Source organism: Apteryx mantelli, chromosome 19, assembly GCF_036417845.1.
Source record: "Apteryx mantelli isolate bAptMan1 chromosome 19, bAptMan1.hap1, whole genome shotgun sequence".
Lineage (NCBI taxonomy): Eukaryota > Metazoa > Chordata > Aves > Apterygiformes > Apterygidae > Apteryx > Apteryx mantelli.
The window spans coordinates 8,463,338-8,472,248 of NC_089996.1; the positions used below are offsets into that span (position 1 = coordinate 8,463,338).

General features: G+C 51.0%; 1 long non-coding RNA gene and 1 other non-coding gene across 2 annotated transcripts; both read right to left on the reverse strand.

The window, feature by feature from the left end:
* Window positions 1–2,572: 2,572 nt before the first annotated feature.
* LOC106500107 (uncharacterized) lies at window positions 2,573–7,480 on the reverse strand. The gene is made up of 3 exons (XR_001295334.2): window positions 7,334–7,480; window positions 3,485–3,533; window positions 2,573–2,762 (listed from the first exon to the last, which is right to left on the reverse strand). It is a non-coding gene; the product is annotated as an uncharacterized lncRNA (long non-coding RNA).
* Window positions 7,048–7,230, reverse strand: LOC136993710 (small Cajal body-specific RNA 16). The gene has a single exon (XR_010886115.1). It is a non-coding gene; the product is annotated as a small Cajal body-specific RNA 16 (non-coding RNA).
* Window positions 7,481–8,911: the final 1,431 nt, after the last annotated feature.

Genomic DNA, 8,911 nt, shown 5'->3' on the forward strand with positions numbered 1-8,911 from the left:
AGCAAGGGCTTTGCGGTGCTGCAGCCCCCACGCAGGCACCAACCATGCCCGCCAGCCTCCTCTGCACCCCTCCGGGGCCGCGGCAGGCTCACAGCAGCCCTCACGCTGCCCAGGTCCCTCCTAGTGTTTACCTGTAAAGCACACATGTGAAGTGCTTGGAAGAGACAAGCTATCCGACATTACTCACTTTTACGTGAACACATTTGCCCAGTTAGTGGGCAAAACTCTTCTGGCAGAACAGCTGCGGGTTAAAAACATGCCCACGTAATACCAGCACCTCCTGGCTGGGATGTTAGAGTGCTCTCTTTGCCTTGGCACTAAGTTCTCAGCTGCTATTTAAAAGGCTCGTGGCAGCTTTAAGTTGTAGGAAAATCAAACGGGCAGTTGATAAGCAAACCCGGGCGCACCCGTCTTCCCGGGGTCAAGAGAGGCTACAGAGCAGGCAAAACAGGGCAAGAGGAAGGGAATCAGGGGATGCATCACCCACTGCTCCAAACAGGTATAAGCCACTTTTACAATGCAACTTGAGAATCACTTCAGCTGATAAACAAATAAGATACTTCAGTATGATTTGCAATTTACAGGGCCCAAAATACACAGTTGACCCATTTTTCACAAGTCAGTTCTGCTTTCCTAGAATTAAAGATGTTTACAATGTCTAATCCACTTTACATGTCAGTAAACAGAGACCTCAGCGCAGAGTCCACAGAAGCTGTGTCCTGCCTATCTGTCAGCCCAAAGAGGCTTTTACCATAACAGTGTTTCTAGCGTAACTAATCAACTTCAGACGCTGCACTGTTTTCACAGCAAAAACCCAGGAGATCAGCTGGGATTAGCTGGGAACCGTGCTTGGCAGTCACGTGCTTATGACCATAACAAGACAGAGCATCTGCCAGGAGGAGCTGGGGAAAAAGTATGGTTTCTTAAAGGAAGGTGGTGGCCAACCTCTCATTGACCTACTCTGAATTAAAAATCTTTGAAAATAAACATTATTTTTCCAGAAGCCACAAGGCCAAAAAGATACAAGGTTTCCTTGAAAATAAGACAAATGCAGAAAAGCCGTTACATATTCCTTACAGTATTGCAGTATATAGAAATGTTACTGTCTCTTATTGCTCCGGTCTTAGGCCCACAGAGGCCCTGGACACGGGGAATCGGGGCCATATCCAGAGCTGAAAAAATCAAACCAGGCGTTCAGCAGCCACGCCACCACAGTCAGGGGACTCCCCTTCATCCAGGCACTGCTTCTTTCCCTCACTTTTTAGCACTCTGACTCCTCTCAGGCTACAAGCGCCAACCCATTTCGGCTGCCTCACCAAGGCACTCCAAAGAGCCTCCACCCCAACACAGAACAGGCTGCATTAGGTGAGGGAACCAGCTCGACACCGTCCCTCAAGCAAGAATCGCTCCCCCCTGATGTAACGAAAGAGCTTCAAAATGTCTGCTGAACCCATGCAGTACCAGCAGCTGGAGAAGATCATACACTCCTTGGCATCCCAAATTGGACCATCAATTACTCACAGAGATGCCCATCACTCCTTTGGATGCTTCTCTTTAAGGGCTGCAAGTGCTGTAGCACGGGCAGCATTGCTCAGGACCGGTGCCAGGTTCAGTTCTGCTCAGAAATTCATTCTGAACACAAAGTTTTTATAGGCAAACATTAACCAGAGAGAAATCCTGTGCTCAGCCAAGGAGCCAGTGTGGCCGCTCTGAGCTGAACAGCTTCTGCAGCACTTCCTATAAGCATTAAGCACAGGGAAAACACACAGCTTGTACCCAATGCCACAACTAACATGGGTTCCGCACATTTCACAACATACTTGCCTCGGGCTGGGTTTAAACTGGGAGTACTGCAGATTCAGTGGAAATTCCTTCTTACTATGAAAGGAAATCTAGGAGCCAGGCTCTTTACAGTCCAAATGCAAAGTTACAGCACTAGCCGCTGTCAGCAGGGGTATGTTTTACTACTCAGGCAGGAGAGTACTTGGTATGTGCAACCTCAGCTGTCCAAGCAATCTCTCCCAGGTATCAGTACTGCAGGTAGTCATTAACTGTATCAAACACTCAGCAGAGCTGCCTCCCCCCAGGCACAGACATATTGCTTAAGAGTAATTCCTGGATGTTCAAGGGCCGGTGCTGAAGATCACATGGATTTCACTGCTAGAGCAGCTGATCGGTTATATAATCCACATGCAAGATGGACAGCTGCCAATTTGGATAACAGAATTAGAATTCTTGAACTGGAATGTAATCCCACTGTGGCCTTGCTGCATGCGTATCTGATTAAAGGAAGAAAGTCTCCGGGTTCTTGAGTTTCAGCGAAATTCAACCATTCCGTGGAGTCTCACACCCTCTAGTGGACAACAGAGCTTGCCACACTGAGAAGACGATCTCAAATTCTTCAGGGCTGCTCTAGTGACTGCCAAGACTGAATTATTCCTATGGATCCTCAAAGCACCATATCTAGGGAGCACTGTATGTCACCAGGGTGAGACCGCCCTGGACAAAGGTCACAAGCGTCAGCATACGAGAAGTAATTTTATTTGCCTACGGGAACTTGCGGTGTGTTAAAAATCTTTGTTCTGTTTACACTCCATAGCAGGCATTAAATAAGGAGAATGGAAGAAGAGTGAGCTTTGAGAAGTGGATTTTATTCATGCTTACCATCTTGTTATCTAAAAGGACCAAACACGGGATAACTGAACTGAACTGCAGGAACAGGATTCTCACCATCATGCAGAAAGATCTTCCAGTCCAGCCACCTGGAAAGAAACGATCAGGACATTCAACCAGAACAAGCATACTGCATGGAAAACTAGGCAGATGACAGAGCTGTTCGAAGCATATGCCAGGTAGTCAAACAGAGCGAGTCCGTCAAGAACAACAAGTAATCCAGGGCCCTTTTGCAAATGATTATGTTGCATGTTAATTGAAATAAGAAAATGCTTTATCATTTAAGTTAGTCGACAGAAAACCCCACAGACAAATAGTGTTGTTTTTAAAATGAAGACTCTTCAAGCTTAGAAGATATTTTTCCGACTTATATCCAACTTTTCCCTCTTTTATCAGAGGTCTGACAAGTTTTAAATATAGCTGTGTATTTACAGATTTTGGATTTAAAGGATAAACACAGCTCATTTTCCAGCCGCAGCTAGGGCCAGGTTACAGGCAATCACCCTACCTAAGGCTTCATACGCTTTATTCTGACAGCTCATGTGGCAGAAAATATCAATTTGTAACCCAGCGAAGAGTGATGTTAGTTAAAGTGAAGGGAAATGCTTGTTCAAACAAAATCAAACAAAGGATGTCTGTCTCTAGCAGCACAAAGGTGAAATGTTTTCTAACTGCAGCCTGAGACTGTTAGACAGCTCTGACGAGGTTAATCCAACGTTAGAGGACAAATCAGAAAGAGAGGACTGGTTACAGCTTCAAAGCATGCAACTACTCATCTGGTGGGCAGAGTCAGCAAGCTCAGCTCAGGTACCTAGGAGGGGGTGTAGACTAAGCAGCCACTTTGTGGTCAGCAGGAACACCTAAACAGAAGAGCAGAAAGTATCAAGTACAGCACATTTTGACACGTGTAGACCGAAAAGCTACTGGTTAAGAGGTTTCTAAGCTTTAAAAGACCATTTAGTTTTGACAGGCACCTGGCACAAGAGCCCAGCCTGCAGGCCAGAAGCAAACTTCCCTCTCCCTAAGCACTTCTGGCAACTCCATCATCCTTCAGCCACTGCACGTCAATCAGGCATGACAATTTTGCTTTGATTCAAAAGTCATCCAAAGGGCAGGATATTCACCTTACAACAGTCCCCAAAGGGCCAAAAGGGAGAAGTTAAATTGCATCACCATTGCAATCATACCTAAGGTACAGTACTTGCTTAGGCAGGATCTGTAGGAAGAAGCAATACCTTTTGCTTCTTGATACAGTAGATACATGTGAGAAGGAAAAGATAAGCTTTCATACCCATCTGCAGAGCGTTGCACTGAAGAGTGCTCCATTTCGCCTATGTTAGCCTTGCAAGCTTAAAGAGAGCCGCAGGTAACCCAGCAGATTCTTTCATCAATGTAAGATAATAATGCATATTCAGGAATAAGCTTGTGAAAGAGATGGATTGAACTATTGCCACAGGTGCCTGTCATTTAAAATAGCAGTTGCTTTGTTATCTCATCAAATAAAGCAATCTAGTTTTATTATACTCAAATAGCCTCTCAACTGAGGTGGTTTTTTTATGAAGATGCAAGGTATAAAACTAATTATCAGTTAGTACCAGGCTCATCATAACGAGAAGAGACCACAAGGTTATCATATAAAGGCTTTCCTAATGCAGCACTACCTAGAAAGGAGCCACTGATACGCCTCTGCCTGGAAACTGGAGAGCTCCCAATTCTTCACGTGGTGGCACATGACCAGAGACATTGTCGTGTTTTCTGAGGACAAACAACCACTGCACTGACACAGACAAAGCCAGTTTTGGAGCAGCCAGTTGCTGACAACCCAAATTAAGGAATTTGCGTCTTACAGCCCGACATGGGCTTCCTTCCTAATCCTGCTGTGCACGAGGCCCAGGGAACCTAATGCCAAATACACTGCAGAAAGCCAGCAGGACCTTCCGCAGGAACCGCCGGCGAGGCGGACAGTTGATACCAGCGGGGCTCTTCGCAGCAAGGGAGGATTTTAGTAGGAAGTGTCCCAAGTCCGCAGGCACCCCTTAACTTGTGCTGCTCCCGAGGCCTCCTTGCCTCTTCCTGGGCCTTGCTAACCATACGTGGCATCTCTATTCAGAGCAATAAGTGAAAAGCAAGTTGAGGACTGGGATTTTATTATCAGAGAAATGCACTGTACTCAGCCTTCTTTTCTGCTGGCCAGTTGGGGCAATGAAAGCTGTACTTGAAGCCCTCCCTTAATCCCAGGCAAGCTTCCTATGTCTGCTCCAAACCCTTCCAGCCGGCCTTCCAGAAACAGTTCCCAGCTCCAGCTCATACACAATAAGGTGCCTGAAAGAACCCCCTCCGCTGCTTACTGCCATAGGAAAGTACATTAAAACTGAGACTGACCAAAGCACAAAACTCGATTCAGCGTTTTGTGAACACAGAGAACTTCACCTGCTTAGACTTTTAGCCAGAAATCTAGCTAGAGACCACTGCCCTACACAGACATGTCTTCTCTGGATCAGCATCATCTAGAAGCATCTAGGACAAGCAGCACCTCACTACTCAGGTCTTTAAAATCCTTCCCCGTAGCATTCCTCCCATGAAAACTTCCAGCAGCCCACCAGCGCCGGTCACTGCTTTTGGCCACCACCTTCTTCCCAGCATGTAGGAAGCTGCTCTCAGACTGCGGTGTCATGGTAAAATAACACTGCCAGATTAAGCACACAGCTGACCAGATCACGGATGGAAATGCGATGGCTCTTCCATGGAAACAGCCAGAGCGCACAACACTCATGTTGGTTTATACCGACAGTGGAAGGTCAGACGCTTGGCCAGCAGAAAGCCTGCTGGCACAGCATTAACCTCTCAGATGGGTCTGAGCAAACTGGAGGCAGCAAGGTGAGCTTACACTGGCTCAGTGTCACAGGGACGCAGCGCTCGGATCTGGCACTAGGAGGCCCAGAGTCAGGTGCAGTTTCATTTCTACTGTCGCAGGTAAAGTACAAACCGCGTTTCTTCAAAAACGCATCGCCTGAAGGACAAGCAGATGTGACAAAGAATTATCACAGAGCTTGTTAAACCATCAGGCTCCCAAATTAACACTCCCCTGAAATTAATGGGGACAGTTCGTACAGCTGGCTAAAACAGCATGACACAGAACTACAGCATGCTGGAGCACCTGTGACACAGACATTGCTACAAGCCTTCTCGCTCAGCTGCTGCCAGTGTGCAGTGTCTGATTTGCAAGACTTGATTAAAAATAAAAACTTTGTTTCTACAGGAAATACAACGTTCTGGCAGCTACTGCATGGAAACAGTCCACGCTGCGGTCTCTACAGCGCGGTGTAGACCCCCAGCAGAACAAAGCCAAGCACGGTGGGGAGAAAAGGGGGGCAGGAAAGCCAGCTTTCCCTCCCTCCCCTGCTTCCAGCTACACCATCCATCCTCTTCCTCATGTCACCTTTGACACTGTTGCCTCTTCCCGTAAGCATCTTTACTCTACTAATGTGGCATAAAGCTACCCACTTTTCCCCCCCTCGGCTTGTTTTTGCTGTTTTAGTGGGTTAAATCAGCTCACAAAGAGGCCTGACAAATCCCAGCGCCAGCTCAAGATGTGCAAAGGGAGCATTTAGCTGGGACTGGGGGAGCAGGGGCTCCCGTTTCAGCAGCAATATGTTAATTCCGTTTGTCCCAATCTGCACTCGGAGAGCTCAGTTATTGCTAGCACATCAGCTGCAGCCACGTGCAAAGCACGATCTGATGGCAAAGCTGGTTTAAGGAGCATCTTCTACCTCCCACAGCCTGACAGCTCTCAGTGGTACTGCAGCAACCATCTGGAGCAACCTCCCTGTGAAGCAGATCACCCAGCTGATGTGAGCAACAAGCAAAAAAGGTGTTTTGGTGTAATTTTTTTTCCCCAGAAGTCTAGATCACTTTGGAGTTGTGTTCACAGTGCAGGCTTTCCTCACCTCCCCCTTCCTATACTTGTGAGAGCACATGTTCTCCTTAGGTACGACCTCCTCAGCTGAACTCGTCAGCTGCAGGAGAAAAACCAAAGAACACTAAAGAAAGTCATGATTGCAACAGGAGAACAAAAACACACAACCTCGGACAAACCTTTACAAATTGCTCAAGTAAAGAATCCAAACAATGGGTATACGCTGCTACATGGAAAATAAAGTTTGGGAATTTGGATAGTACCACTGATAAATCAAGTGAGAACATATTAGCTATGTATCTAAGTTCTAACTTGAAAGTCTGTAAAACTTGCCTGTAAAGGAAGGGCAATATCAGTTTCACTTTGGTAGAGGCTTTTTAAAAGAAGATTCGGTATACATTAAAGAAACTAATGCGCAAGCCATAAAGAATATCTTTTCTTGGCTTAAAACAGGAACCTGTTGTATGCAGTATCATACATGACCATCAAAACACTCCATGAATGCTCACACCTGTTACTGCATAGGACAAACTCCGGCCTGGAGTCTGCGTGGGAATTAATCTCGGGCACGGGTGAGGCCGGCTGGTACAAGGCTGGAAACACCTGGCTCCGACCACACAGCAGCCATTTCCCAAGCCCTGCGCTCTCCGCGGCACCCGCAAGTCTCACGCGCTTCTGCACAGCTGCACCCCACGCAGGAGAAGACGCACGCATCTCGTCCAACTTGCTTTTATCCTTACGTACCTGATGAATCGAACCGTCAAATGCAAACAATGATTTTCAGTCGTGATTCAAGGCTGCGGCTTCTTCGGAGCTAAATCCCAGCAGGAAATTCTGTGAGAACAAAGTTCAGAGAAAAGCCGGCACAACGGCACGAGGAAGACAAACCTCCCCGGGCCAGCTGATGAGCCGCAGTCGCGCAGCGAGCGCGCCCAGCCCACCCTCCTGGGCCACGCACCCCTCCCTGCGTCTACGCTCACCCTCCTCCACAGCCCCCCACTCCATGCCCCCATCCCCTCCCCGCGCTGCTGCCCTGGGCCTCACGCCTGCACCCGCACACCCCAGCGTGGGTCTACAGGCTCCCGACACCCCCCCCAGAAGCACAGCCCAAGCCAGGGTTGTTGCTTGTGTGACGCCCCAGCTCTCCCCCCTGCAGTGCACCCCCCCACTGCACCCCCAGCCCCTCCATTACACCCCCCACACTGCACCCCCAGTCCCTCCACTGCACCCCCAAACACTGCACTCCCAACCCCTCCACTGCACCCCCCTACATTGCACCCCCAGCCCCTCCATTACACCCCCCACACTGCACCCCCAGTCCCTCCACTGCACCCCCCTACATTGCACCCCCAGCCCCTCCATTACACCCCCCACACTGCACCCCCCGCCCCTCCACTGCACCCCCAAACACTGCACCCCCAGCCCCCCCACTGTACCCCCCACTGCACCCCCCGCCCCTCCACTGCACCCTCCCACCCCGCACCCCCCCGCCCCTCCACTGCACCCTCCCACCCCGCACCCCCCCGCCCCTCCACTGCACCCCCCACACTGCACCCATTCCCTGCACCCCCAGCTTTCCCCCGCACTCCCCCAGCGCACCCCAGCCCCCCCCGCACCCCACACACTCCCCCCCCAGCCCCCCCTGCACCCCACACACTGCCCCCCAGCTCTCCCCCACACACTGCCCCCCAGCCCCCGCTGCACCCCACAGACTGCTCCCCCAGCTCTCCCCCATACACTGCCCCCCCAGCCCCCACGGCACCCCTGCAGTGCACCCGCAGCCCCGTACGCCGTCCCCAGCCCCCCGTGCGCCCCCCGCCCCACCACGCGGAGCCACGCTGCCCCACCGCCGGAAGGAGAAAGGCAGGAAGCCCGTCGAGACCAAGGGGAGGCTAGAGCGCCGCTCGGCACTTCCGGCCGCGCGCGGGCCTCCGAGCCGCGCTTTAAAGGGCCAGCGACTTTCCCGAGGTTCCCCGCTCCCCACCCGCCGGCGTTGCTATGGCGACCAGCCCCCAGAGTGCCGTGGGGGCGGGCCCACACTGCTGTGGGGATGCGCCTCGCACTGCCGTGGGGATGGGCCCCACACTGCCGTGAGGATCCACAGTGCCGTGGGGATGCGCCTCACACTGCCGTGGGGATGCGCCTCACACTGCCGTGGGGATGTGCCCCATACTGCCGTGGGGACGGGCCCCACACTGCCATGGGGACGGGCCCCACACTGCCGTGGGGATGGGCCCATACTTTCGTGGGAATGTGCCCACACTGCCGTGGGGATGCGCCTCACACGGCCTTGGGGATGGGCCCCATACTGCCGTGGGGACG